The sequence below is a fragment of the Terrapene carolina genome, unplaced genomic scaffold, assembly GCF_002925995.2.
Source record: "Terrapene carolina triunguis isolate 2854851 unplaced genomic scaffold, T_m_triunguis-2.0 Scaffold130, whole genome shotgun sequence".
NCBI lineage: Eukaryota > Metazoa > Chordata > Testudines > Emydidae > Terrapene > Terrapene triunguis.
Window position 1 is genome coordinate 17,729,460 of NW_020664481.1, and position 14,696 is coordinate 17,744,155.

Here is a 14,696-nt window from a genome sequence, read left to right on the forward strand (position 1 = left end):
CAGTAATTAGGACTGTTTAAAGGAAAGGATGGAAATTTGCCACTTAGGTGGATGGGAAATTTAAACAAGCTTCAAGACCAGAAGACAATGCTTGTACAAGGTCCTCCAGGCTAAAGCATCCCACAGAGTCTGTGCAAGGGGATGGGGACAACAATCCTTTTATGCCACAGATGCAGTCTCCAAGCTGACTCCACACAGACAGATGTGAAGGCTGCTGCTGAGGACAGGTGGAGGGGAGAGGCCAGAGGATTTATGGAGATGGTTTGAATAGACCATGTAAGTGTGGCAGAACTGCTACCTCAGCCAAAGGATGTTTGCTTTCCTGAATAAGCAGAGCAATGAGAAGAAAGGAGGGAAACATTCTGCTGTGTTCTCTTTTGAAATGCAACCAAGAGATAAGAGGAAGCTTTGCTTTAGTGGAGATTTATGCTGTTATCATCATGTCCATACCTGATACTTGTCAAGTAGAGTAAAAATTTTATGTGCCTGAAACATAAATAAATCAGTATTTAAATGTTCTTCCTTTTAGGAGAAGATTCTCCCTGACACTCCCAACATTCCCCTTTCACTCATGGAGAGCACTACAAGTTTTGAACGCGTGCATTAAAATTTTAAAAGCACTTCAGTAACTAGTTTTGTGTCTTAAAGCTTTCAGTAGCATCTCTGGCATTTAATGAATAATGAAGTGGTCCCTTCATAGCATCCCAATCAAGTTATCTTGCTAGCCTCATTAAGATTCTTCCATCTAGAATACTGACCCTTTGATAATATCTCCTTAGTTTTGTTTTCCATCTGACAGCTGTCACAGAGCAATGGATAGAGTATTCAGAGATTTTTGCTGCAAAGAAGTCTCTCTGAATCACTTTGGTGATGGTATATGACATTATGGATAAGCCTCAGGTCCTACTAACAGCTTTAAGGGATAACCTAGTCCTATATAGTCTTAGGCCTGGTCTACACTACGAGTTTAGGTCGACTTTAGCCGCGTTAAATCGACTTAAGCCTGGACACGTTTACACTACGAAGCCCTTTCTGTCGACTTAAAGGGCCCTTTAAACCGGTTTCCTAACACCACCTCGACAAGGGGATTAGCGATAAAATCGGCCTTAGGGGGTCGGAATTGGGTTAGTGTGGACGGAATTCGACATTACTGGCCTCCGGGAGCTATCCCACAGTGCTTCATTGTGACCGCTCTGGACAGCACTCTCATCTCAGATGCACTGGCCAGGTAGACAGGAAAAGCCCCGCGAACGTTTGAATTTCATTTCCTGTTTGCTCAGCGTGGAGAGCACAGGTGACCATGCAGAGCCCATCAGCACAGGTAACCATGATGGAGTCCCAGTCCCAGTCCCAGGATCGCAGAAGAGCTCCAGCCTGGACCGAACGGGAGGTACAGGATCTGATCGCCATCTGGGGAGATGAAGCAGTGCTCGCCGAACTCCGAAACAGTAAAAGAAACGGCAAAACATTAGAAAAGATCTCCAAGGCCATGAAGGACAGAGGCCATAACAGGGACGCGCGGCAGTGCCGCGTGAAAATTAAGGAGCTAAGGCAAGCCTACCACAAAGTCAGAGACGCAAACGGAAGGTCCGGGGCAGAGCCGCAAACATGCCGCTACTACGCGGAGCTGCATGCCATTCTAGGGCGTGCAGCCACCACTAGCCCAAGCGTGTTCTATGAGTCCCTCTCTGCAAACGGGGAAGCGGGTTCGGCGGACGAGGAAGATGAGGATGGAGAGAACATAGATAGCTCACAGCAGCAAGGAAGCGGAGAAACCAGTTACCCCAACAGCCAGGATATGTTTGTCACCCTGGACCTGGAAACAGTAACCCCCGAACTGACCCAAGACCCTGAGGGCACACAGGGGACCTCTGGTGAGTGTACATTTGCAAAAATTACACATGGTTTAAAAACAAGCGTGTTTAATGATTAATGATTAATTTGCCCTGGCAATCGCGGCCAGTACAGCTACTGGAAAAGTCTGTTAACGTGTATGGGGATGGAGCGGAAATCCTCCAGGGACATCTCCAGAAAGCTCTCCTTCATGTACTCCCAAAGCCTTTGCAAAAGGTTTCTGGGGAGGGCTGCCTTATCCCGTCCGCCATGGTAGGACACTTTACCACGCCAGGCCAGTAGCACGTAGTCTGGAATCATTGCATAACAAAGCATGGCAGCGTATGGTCCCGGTGTTTGCTGGCATGCAGACAACATCCATTCCTTATCTCTCTTTGTTATCCTCAGGAGAGTGATATCATTCACGGTCACCTGGTTAAAATGGGGCAATTTTATTAAGGGGACATTCAGAGGTGCCCCTTCCTGCTCTGCTGAACAGAAATATACCCCGCTGTTAACCACGCGGTGGGGGGGGGGGTTGAAGTGACCATCCCAGAGAATTGGGTGTGTGGGGGAGGGGAGTTAGTTGGGTTTGTGCTGCATGTTAAACCTGAAATCGCAGCCCCTCCTTTTACATTGCAAACCCATTTTAAATGGCACGGGTGCTTGGTATGGGAAATGAGGGCAGAACTGTTTGAAACCATCCCCACATGTTAAGAAGGTTAAAAAAGCCCAAAGACTATATGTCTTACCATGGCTGCCTGCAAGCTGAAATCTGTGTCCTGGCACTGCGTGAGTGATCTCTCACACCAAACCAGGAGACTCTCAATATAAGAGGAAAAATGCGACCTTGTAACGAAAGCACATGTGCTGTGTGATGTTGTGAACAGCAAAATCTAACGTGAAAGAGTCTACCCATTGTTCTCTAAAATGTATCTTTTTTAACAACCTCTCCCTTCTCCACCAGCTGCAAATCTTACTCCTTCGCAGAGGCTAGTGAATATTCGAAGAAGGAAGCGAAGGACGCGTGACGAAATGTTTACTGAACTTCAGACTGCCTCCCACGCTGACAGAGCACAGCTGAATGCGTGGAGGCAGTCAATGACTGATTTTAAAAAAGCCCAATATGAGCGAGAGGAGAGGTGGCGTGCTGAAGAGGAGAAGTTGCGTGCTGAAACGCGGGCTGAAGAGGAGAGGTGGCGTCAACTTGTAATCAGAAAGCAAGAGTCGATGCTCCGGCTGCTGGAGCATCAAAGTGATATGCTCCTGCGTATGGTTGAGCTGCAGGAAAGGCAGCAGGAGCAGAGAACGCCGCTACAGCCCCTCTGTAACCAGCAGCCCTCCTCCCCAAGTCCCATTGCCTCCTCACCCAGACGCCCAAGAACACGGTGGGGGGGCCTTCGGCCACCCACTCACTCCACCCTAGATGATTTCCATAGCAATAAGTTTTAAAGTTTTAAATTGGAGTGTGTCCTTTTCCTTCCCTCCTCCCCCACCCATCCCGGGCTACCTTTCCAATTATCCCCCTAGTTGTGTGCTGAATTAATAAAGAATGCATGAATGTGAAGCAACAATGACTTTATTGCCTCTGCAAGTGGTGCTCGAAGGGGGGAGGGTAGTAGGGGAGGGTGGGGTGGTTGGTTTGCAGGGAAGTAGAGTTAACAGGGTGGTGGGGGAGGGGCAGAGGGTTCATCAAGGAGCAACAAACAGAAGTTTCACTCCGTAGTCTGGCCAGTCACAAAACTGGTTTTCAACGCTTCTCTGATGCGCACCGCGCCCTGCTGTGCTCCTCTAACCGCCCTAGTGTCTGGCTGCGCGTAATCAGCGGCCAGGCGATTTGCCTCAACCTCCCACCCCGCCATAAATGTCTCCCCCTTACTTTCACAGATATTGTGGAGCGCACAGCAAGCAGCAATAACAATGGGGAGATTCTTTTCGCTAAGGTCTGAGCGAGTCAGTAAGCTGCGCCAGCGCGCTTTTAAACGGCCAAATGCACATTCCACCACCATTCGGCACTTGCTCAGCCTGTAGTTGAACAGGTCCTGACTACTGTCCAGGCTGCCTGTGTACGGCTTCATGAGCCATGGCATTAAGGGGTAGGCTGGGTCCCCAAGGATCACGATAGGCATTTCAACATCCCCAATGGTTATTTTCTGGTCCGGGAAGAAAGTCCCTTCCTCCAGCTTTCGAAACAGAAGAGACTGCCTGAAGACGCGAGCATCATGTACCCTTCCCGGCCAGCCCACGTTGATGTCGGTGAAACGTCCCTTGTGATCCACCAGGGCTTGCAGCAGCATTGAAAAGTACCCCTTGCGGTTTATGTAGTCGGCGGCTTGGTGCGCCGGTGCCAAGATAGGGATATGGGTTCCGTCTATGGCCCCACCACAGTTTGGGAATCCCATTGCAGCAAAGCCATCCACTATGGTCTGCACGTTTCCCAGAGTCACTACCCTTGATATCACCAGGTCTCTCATTGCCCTGGCAACTTGGATCACAGCAGCCCCCACAGTAGATTTGCCCACTCCAAATTGATTCCCGACTGACCGGTAGCTGTCTGGCGTTGCAAGCTTCCACAGGGCTATCGCCACTCGCTTCTCCACTGTGAGGGCTGCTCTCATCCTGGTATTCTGGCGCTTCAGGGCAGGGGAAAGCAAGTCACAAAGTTCCATGAAAGTGCCCTTACGCATGCGAAAGTTTCGCAGCCACTGGGCATCGTCCCAGACCTGCAACACGATGCGGTCCCACCACTCTGTGCTTGTTTCCCGGGCCCAGAATCGGCGGTCCACGGCATGAACCTGCCCCAGTAACACCAAGATTTCCACATTGCTGGGGCCTGTGCCTTGTGAGAGGTCCATGTCAATTTCCTCATCACTATCGTCGCCGCGCTGCAATCGCCTCCTCCTCAGCTGGTCCTGGTTTGGCTTTGGCATGTCCAGGAGGCTCTGCATGTTTTCCAGGACAATGCGCGTGGTGTTCATAGTGCTCAGAATTGCCGCGGTGATCTGAGCGGGCTCCATGATCCCAGTGCTGGCTATGGCGTCTGGTCTGAAAAAAGGCGCGAAAGTAGTATCTGACGGACCAGGGGAAGAAGGGAGGGAGGGAGAGAGGGAGGGAGGGGCGAGTGACACTGCGTACAGGTACAGGGAATGAAAATCAAGAAAGGTGGCTTTGCATCAGGGAGAAACACAAACAACTGTCACACAGAATGCCCCCCCCCCCCAAAGATTGAACTCAAAAGCCTGGGTTTAGCAGGAGGGAGGGGGGAAGCAAATGAATGGAGAATAAATCTATTTTTTACATCTTAAGACGACGGCGCAGCATGACTGATAGCCCTTGGCATTTTCTGGGTGCTTGGCAGCAAATACTGGGCGCTTGGCAGTAAGCCTTCAGGTCTATTGCACCATCTGATACCCACTGCAGTACGACAACGATGGATACCAATCGTAATATGCTATCTACTGCCCAAAAGGCAAGGGGTTGCTGCTGTGTAGCAATCTAGCCCCACGTCTGCCAGCCCCATGTCTGCCAGCACCCAGATCGCCATCGGCCTCTTCTGGGTGCTTAGCAGACAATACTGGGCACTTGGCAGAAAATAGCATACTACGACTGATAACCATCATTGTCTGCCCGGGTGCCCATGATTGACAGCCGCTGCAGTACGACGACGACGGATACCAGTCGTAATAAACCATCTTCTACCAAAAGGCAAGGGGCTGGTGCAATGCAGCACCACGGCTGCCAGCCCCACAGCTGCCTGCACCCAGATCGCCAATGAAGGCTACCAGTCATGCTGCACCGTCTACCGCCAAAAGGCAGTAAGCTGCTGCTGCTGTTTAGCAATGCAGTCCCACGTTTGCCGGCACCCGGAAGAGATATGGTGACGGTAAGCTGAGCTGAGCGGGCTCAATGCTTGGCGTGGTATGTTGTCTGCACAGGTAACCCAGGTAAAAAGGCGCGAATCTATTGTCTGCCGTTGCTGTGACGGCGGGGGAGGGGCCTGACGCAATGTACCCAGAACCCCTCGCGGCACTGCTTTGCATCATCCGGGCATTGCGATCTCAACCCATAATTCCAATGGGCGCCGGAGGCTCCGGGAACTGTGGGATAGGTACCATAGTGCAATGCGCCGGAAGTCGACGCTAGCCTCGGTACTGTGGACGCGGTCCGCCGACTTCATGCACTTAGAGCATTTTAGGTGAGGACACACACAATCGGCTGCATACAACCGGTTTCTATAAAACCGGCTTCTATAAATCCGACCTAATTCTGTAGTGTAGACATAGCCTTAGTAAGGCCTGGTCTACACTACAAAGTTAGGTCGATTTTAATAATGTTTGTGTCTACACTACCGAGTCCCTTTTGCCAAGTTAAGTGGCCTGTAAAGTTGACTTCTGTATTCCACCTCCGTGAGAGGCGTAGCACTTGATTCAACATCCACGGGTTGACATGGGGATAGCGTAGACACTGCATTGTGTAATTCAAATGAATTGCCCTCCAGGAGGTGATTAAGAAAAAGCAGAAAGCCTACAAGGAGTGGAAGATGGGAGGGATCAGCAAGGAAAGCTACCTTATTGAGGTCAGAACATGTAGGGATAAAGTGAGAAAGGCCAAAAGCCATGTAGAGCTGGACCTTGCAAAGGGAATTAAAACCAATAGTAAAAGGGTCTATAGCCATATAAATACGAAGAAAACAAAGAAAGAAGAAGTGGGACCGCTAAACACTGAGGATGGAGTGGAGGTTAAGGATAATCTAGGCATGGCCCAATATCTAAACAAATACTTTGTCCTTAGTCTTTAATGAGGAGCTTAGGGATAATGGCAGGATGACAAATGAGAATGAGAATATGGAGGTAGATATTACCACATCCGAGGTAGAAGCCAAACTCGAACAGCTTAATGGGACTAAATCAGGAGGCCCAGATAATCTTCATCCAAGAATATTAAAGGAACTGGTACATGAAATTGCAAGCCCATTAGCAAGAATTTTTAATGAATCTGTAAACTCAGGGGTTGTACGGTATGACTGGAGAATTGCTAACATAGTTCCTATTTTAAAAAAAGGAAAAAAATAAGTGATCCGGTTAACTACAGACCTGTTAGTTTGACATCTGTAGTGTGCAAGGTCTTGGAAAAAAATTTGAAAGAGAAAGTAGTTAAGGACATCGAGATCAATGGTAATTGGGACAAAATACAACATGGTTTTACAAAAGGTAGATCGTGCCAAACCAACCTGATCTCCTTCTTTGAGAAGGTAACAAATTTTTTAGACAAAGGAAACGCAGTGGATCTAATTTACCTCAATTTCAGTAAGGCATTTGATACGGTTCCACATGGAGAATTATTAGTTAAATTGGAAAAGATGGGGATCAATATGAAAATTGAAAGGTGGATAAGGAACTGGTTAAAGGGGAGACTGCAACGGGTCATACTGAAAGGTGAACTGTCAGGATGGAGGGAGGTTACTAGTGGAGTTCCTCAGGGATTGGTTTTGGGACCAATCTTATTTAATCTTTTTATTACTGACCTTGGCACAAAAAGTGGGAGTGTGCTAATAAAGTTTGTGGATGACACAAAGCTGGGAGGTATTGCCAATACAGAGAAGGACCAGGATATCATATGGGAAGATCTGGATGACCTTGTAAACTGGAGTAATAGTAATAGGATGAAATTTAATAGTAAAAAGTGCAAGGTCATGCATTTAGGGATTAATAACAAGAATTTTTGTTATAAGGTGGGGACTCATCAGTTGGAAGTAACAGAGGAGGAGAAGGACCTCGGAGTATTGGTTGATCACAGGATGACTATGAGCAGCCAATGTGATATGGCCATGAAAAAAGCTAATGCGCGGTCTTGGGATGCATCAGGCGAGGTATTTCCAGTAGAGATAAGGAGGTGTTAGTACCATTATACAAGGCACTGGTGAGACCTCATCTGGAATACTGTGTGCAGTTCTGGTCTCCCATGTTTAAGAAGGATGAATTCAAACTGGAACAGGTACAGAGAAAGGCTACTAGGATAATCCGAGGAATGGAAAACCTGTCTTATGAAAGGAGACTCAAAGAGCTTTGCTTGTTTAGCCTAACCAAAAGAAGGCTGAGGGGACATATGATTGCTCTCTATAAATATATCAAAGGGATAAATACCAGGGAGGGAAAGGAACTATTTAAGCTCAGTACCAGTGTGGACACAAGAACAAATGGATATAAACTGGCCATCAGGAAGTTTAGACTTGAAATTAGACAAAGGTTTCTAACCATCAGAGGAGTGAAGTTCTGGAGCAGTGGGGGCAAAAGACATATCTGGCTTCAAGACTAAGCTTGACAAGTTTATGGAGAGGATGGTATGATGGGATAGCCTAATTTTGGCAATTAATTGATCTTTGACTATTAGCAGTAAATATGCCCAATGGCGTGTGATGGGATGTTAGATGGGGTGGGATCTGAGTTACTACAGAGAATTCTTTCCTAAGTGTCTGGCTGGCTAGTCTTGCCCACATGCTCAGGGTTTAGCTGATCGCCATATTTGAGGTCGGGAAGGAATTTTCCTCCAGGGCAGATTGGCAGAGGCCCTGGGGGTTTTTCACCTTACTCTGCAGCGTGGGACACAGGTCACTTGCTGGAGGATTCTCTGCACCTTGAAGTCTTTAAACCATGATTTGAGGACTTCAATAGCTCAGACATAGGTCAGGGGTTTATTACAGGAGTGGGTGGGTGAGATTCTGTGGCCTGCGTTGTGCAGGAGGTCAGACTAGATCTGTGTTTCCCAAACTTGGGACACTGCTTGTGTAGGGAAAGCCCCTGGCGGGCCGGGCCGGTTTGTTTACCTGCCGCGTCCGCAGGTCCAGCCGATCGCGGCTCCCACTGGCCGCAGTTCGCTGCTGCAGGCCAATGGGAGCTGCAGGAAGCGGCAGCCAGTACGTCCCTCGGCCCGCGCCGCTTCCCGCAGCTCCCATTGGCCTGGAGCAGTGAACCATGGCCAGTGGGAGCCGCGATTGGCCGGACCTGCAGACGCGGCAGGTACACAAACCGGCCCGGCCCGCCAGGGGCTTTCCCTACACAAGTGGCATCCCAAGTTTGGGAAACACTGGACTAGATGATCATAATGGTCCCTTCTGACCTTAAAGTCTATGATTCTATGACTGTATGAGGTGTTCCACAGTGCTCTGCTGTGACCATTCTGGAGAGCACTTTCAACTCCACTTTACTTCAGCCAGGTACATGGGAAACAGCCACCCCCCTCTTAAAGCCCCGGGCAACTTTTGAATTTTAATTTCCTGTTTGATCAGCATGGAGAGCTTGTCAGCACAGCTGATCATGGAGACGCCAGGCTGCAAATGCGATCCAGCGTGGAGGACACAGAAGGTGCTGAATCTTATTGCTGTGTGGGAAGAAAAGTCTCTGTAGGCAGAGCTCTAATCCAGCAGAAGGAATGCTGACATCTATGCCAAAATTGCACACGGCATGTGGGAGAAGGGCTACACCAGGGACACACAGCAATGCCGCGTGAAAATAAAGGAGCATCAGCAAGCGTACCAGAAGACATGGGAGGAGAACAGTCGTTCTGGTTATGCCCCACAGGCATGCCGCTTCTATGAAGAGCTACATGCAATTTTCGGTGGCGACCCTACCACTACTCCAAAACGCTCCCAGGAGCCCCGGGCAACAAGGAAGACATTGTTGAGGAGGAGGAGGAGGAGAATGTGAGGCAGGCAAGCAGAGGATCCATTCTCCCTGACAGCCAAGAACTGTTTTTGACCCTGGAGCCCATCTCCTCACAGGACCAATTGTCAGCAGAGTGTGATGACAGGGAAGGCACCTTTGATGAGTACACATTTCCAATCAAACTGTAGGGGTTTACAAGCTATTATTTTTAATGTTTAATCTGAACAAAAAAGTAGCTACACTGGGTATCGGTGGCCACTCCAGCTACACAGAGGGTATTTTCTGAAAAAGACTGTTTATGTGCATGGGGATGACCCTGAAATCCTCCATGGAGATCTCTAGGAAGCTCTCATGGAGGTACTCTGCAATCCTTTGCAGAAGGTTTCTGGGAAGAGCTGCCTTATTTCATCCACCACAGTAGGACGCTTTCCCATGCCCCTCCAGTACTAACTCTTCTGGTATATCATTGCGGCACACAGCATTGCAGCATAAGGACCAGGTCTGTACCCAGACGCTTACAGCATCTGCTCCCTTTCCGCCTCTGTTACCCTCAGGAGAGTGATATCACATATGGTCACCTAGGGGAAACGTGGGAAATTTTAAATGTTATCCCTTAAACTGCAAGCAATTCAACAAGTAATCTACTCCTGTTTGGTGAAATCTGGGTCACACAACCACACTTTCCTGAGCGTGCACTGGTTGTGGTTGGAAGGGATCACCGTGTATTGCAACCAGCATTAAAAAAAAGGGGGGGCTGCTTTCTGTCTCCCTTCCCCCTCCCCCCCCCAGTGCTGCTTTTGTAAAAATCTAACTATTGGGGGGGCTTTATATTGGTGCCTGTCCTCAAGCACCAGCCAGATTCCTAGGGGAAAGTGGGTTGTGCTGAGGTTGCAACCAGTGATCCCAAGGATGTCTTCACAAAAGCTGCAGCACAAGACCTCTTGCCCATGCCTCATGGCCTTACTCACCATGGCTGTAGCAGCAAACCAATTCTTGCAGTAGCCAGCAGTTGTGATTACATTGTGGCTTGCAGTGAAGTGCATTGAGGGGGTGTTTCTTTTATAAAAAGAATCAACCTTGCACCAGAAACAATGTATGCACTGTCAATGTATGCACTGTCAGTGCTACCCCTGTGCTCTGCATTCCTTGCAGCAGAAACCTTGTCAGTCAATGCATCCTCCACACTGGGACAGAGACCTTCCCAGATTAGAAGGTGGAAAAAGAAGACTCAGGAGGACATGTTCAATGTGTTAACGCGTGCCTCCAACAGTGACAAGACAAAGCTCAGTATGTGGAGGATTACACTGTCCAAGAACCTGGACATGGACGGGAGAGCATGCAGGAACAAGAGCATGCCACGTAGGATGAGATGCTGTGGATTATGAGGGAGCAATCGGACACGTTGAGGTGTCTGGTTGAGGTTCAAGAAAGGCAGCTGAATGCTGGAGTCCCTCTGCAGCCTTTGCTGAACCTGCTGCCATCGGCACCAAGTTCCACATCATCCTCTCCCAAACGTCCTGAGGTGGGGGAGGGGAGAAAGTTTGGTATCCTTTGCACTCAACTCCAGGGGAGGGCACAAGAACCAGAAGGTGCCCATTCCCACACTTTTGATTGTTACTGCAATGCAGTTGTAAGAAAGCTTTCCTTGCCTCTCTCCTCCCCCTCCCCCCAGTGTTATCAGCCCTTTTGCCCCAGGTTATCTTACTTTTCTTTGCTGTCTCTCTGTGTTTGTGTGCATAATAAAACTTAACAGATTGAGGAGAAAAGGCTCTTTATTCATTCAGCCCACTGTGGCTAGTGGGGATGGATTTTACAGGGGAGAAAATGCAATGAAGGGGACAGCTTGGTAAGGAACAACACAGATAAGTGTCATATTACTGTGGGTCATTGCTGAAACTGGTTTTCAAAGCCTCATGGAGATGCAGAGCCCCTCCATTTGCTCTTCTTATTGCCCTGGTGTCTGGCTGCTCAAAATTGGCTGCCAGGTGATCTGCCTCCACCCCCCACCCTGCCAGAAACTTTTCTCCCTGTTTCACAGATACTATGGAGCCGGCAGCAATAACAATGGGGATACTGCTTTCACTGAGATCTAACCTAGAAAGCAAACAACACCAGAAGCCTTTTAAACATCCAAAGGCATATTCCACCACCATTTGCCTTTGCTCATCCTATGGTTGACCCAGTCCTTACTGCTGCCAGACTGCCTGTGTACGGCTGCATGAGCCATCGGAGTAAGGGGTAGGCTGGGTCTCCCAGGATCACGATTGGCATTTCAACATTACCAATGATTATTTTGCAGTCTGGAAAGAAAGTCCCTGCTTACAGCTTTCTGAACAGACCGGAGTTCCTAAAGATGCGTGCATCATGATTCTTTCCTGACTATCCTACATTGATGTTGGTGAAATGGCCCCTTTGATCCACCAGCGATTGCAACACCATTGAGAAGTACCCCTTTCGATTTATATACTCTTTGGCAAGGTGGTCGGATGCCAAGATAGGGATATGCATTCCGTCTATTGCCCCATTGCAATTAGGCAAAACCATCCACTATGTCCTGCACATTTCCCAGAGTCACTACCCTTCTAAGCAGAGTTTTATTGATTGCCCTGGCAACTTGGATCACAACAGACCCCACAGTAGATTTACCCACTCAGAATTGATTCCCCACTGACCGGTGGCAGTCTGGCATTGCAAGCTTCCACAGAGCTATCACCACTCGCTTCTCAACTGTCAGAGCTGCTCTCATTTTAGTATTGTTGCACTTCAGGGCTGGGGAAAGCTCTTTGCACAGTTCCATGAAAGTGGCCTTATGCATTTGAAAGTTCTACAGCCACTGCTCGTCAGGAGAAGCCTCGTACCCCTAAGGCTGGGAGGTCTGCTGCCACCACTGCGAATAGGAAACGTAGGGTAGTGGTGGTCGGAGACTCTCTGCTGAGGGGGACGGAGGCGCCCATCTGTCGCCCTGACATTTCATCTCGGGAGGTATGCTGCCTGCCGGGAGCCCGTATCCGAGACGTTACGGAGGCATTGTCGAGGATTATCCAGCCCTCTGACTACTACCCCATGCTACTCATCCATGTGGGCACAAATGATACTGCGCGGTGTGACACTGAGCGGATCAAGAGTGACTACAGGGCTCTGGGAGTACGGGTGAAGGAGTTTGGAGCGCAGGTGGTATTCTCTTCGATTCTTCCTGTCAAAGGTAGGGGCCCGGGCAGAGACAGATGCATCATGGAGGTGAATGCCTGGCTGCGAAGATGGTGTCGCCAGGAGGGCTTTGGCTTCCTAGACCACGAGATGCTATTTGAGGAAGGACTGCTAGGCAGAGATGGTGTTCACCTTTCGAGGAGGGGAAAGACCCTATTTGGGCACAGACTGGCTAACCTAGTGAGGAGGGCTTTAAACTAGGTTCGACGGGGACAGGTGAGCAAAGCCCGCAGGTAAGTGGGGAACATGGAGACCTGGGAGATGGGTCGGAGACGAGAGGGAGTGTGGGCTATATTGGCAGAGAGAAAGGAGGGTCAGGACAAAACCGGGAGGAAAGATCAAACCAGTATCTTAGATGCCTATATACAAATGCGAGAAGTATGGGTAATAAGCAGGAAGAACTGGAAGTGCTAATAAATAAATCCAACTATGACATTGTTGGCATCACTGAAACTTGGTGGGATAATACACATGATTGGAACGTTGGTGTGGATGGATACAGCTTGCTCAGGAAGGATAGACAGGGGAAAAGGGGAGGAGGTGTTGCCTTATATATTAAAAATGTACACACTTGGACTGAGGTAGAGATGGACATAGGAGACGGAAGTGTTGAGAGTCTCTGGGTTAGGCTAAAAGGGGTAAAAAACAAGGGTGATGTCATGCTAGGAGTCTACTACAGGCCACCTAACCAGGTGGAAGAGGTGGATGAGGCTTTTTTTAAACAACTAACAAAATCATCCAAAGCCCAAGATTTGGTGGTGATGGGGGACTTCAACTATCCGGATATATGTTGGGAAAATAACACAGCGGGGCACAGACTATCCAACAAATTCTTGGACTGCATTGCAGACAACTTTTTATTTCAGAAGGTTGAAAAAGCTACTAGGGGTGAAGCTGTTCTAGACTTGATTTTAACAAATAGGGAGGAACTCGTTGAGAATTTGAAAGTAGAAGGCAGCTTGGGTGAAAGTGATCATGAAATCATAGAGTTTGCAATTCTAAGGAAGGGTAGAAGGGAGAACAGCAAAATAGAGACAATGGATTTCAGGAAGGCGGATTTTGGTAAGCTCAGAGAGCTGATAGGTAAGGTCCCATGGGAATCAAGACTGAGGGGAAAAACAACTGAGGAGAGTTGGCAGTTTTTCAAGGGGACACTATTAAGGGCCCAAAAGCAAGCTATTCCGTTGGTTAGGAAAGATAGAAAATGTGGCAAAAGACCACCTTGGCTTAACCACGAGATCTTGCATGATCTAAAAAATAAAAAGGAGTCATATAAAAAATGGAAACTAGGACAGATTACAAAGGATGAATATAAGCAAACAACACAGGAATGCAGGGGCAAGATTAGAAAGGCAAAGGCACAAAATGAGCTCAAACTAGCTAAGGGAATAAAGGGGAACAAGAAGACTTTTTATCAATACATTAGAAGCAAGAGGAAGACCAAAGACAGGGTAGGCCCACTGCTTAGTGAAGAGGGAGAAACAGTAACAGGAAACTTGGAAATGGCAGAGATGCTTAATGACTTCTTTGTTTCGGTCTTCACCGAGAAGTCTGAAGGAATGCCTAACCTAGTGAATGCTAATGGGAAGGGGGTAGGTTTAGCAGATAAAATAAAAAAAGAACAAGTTAAAAATCACTTAGAAAAGTTAGATGCCTGCAAGTCACCAGGGCCTGATGAAATGCATCCTAGAATACTCAAGGAGCTACTAGAGGAGGTATCTGAGCCTCTAGCTATTATCTTTGGAAAATCATGGGAGACGGGAGAGATTCCAGAAGACTGGAAAAGGGCAAATATAGTGCCCATCTATAAAAAGGGAAATAAAAACAACCCAGGAAACTACAGACCAGTTAGTTTAACTTCTGTGCCAGGGAAGATAATGGAGCAAGTAATTAAGGAAATCATCTGCAAACACTTGGAAGGTGGTAAGGTGATAGGGAACAGCCAGCATGGATTTGTAAAGAACAAATCATGTCAAACCAATCTGATAGCTTTCT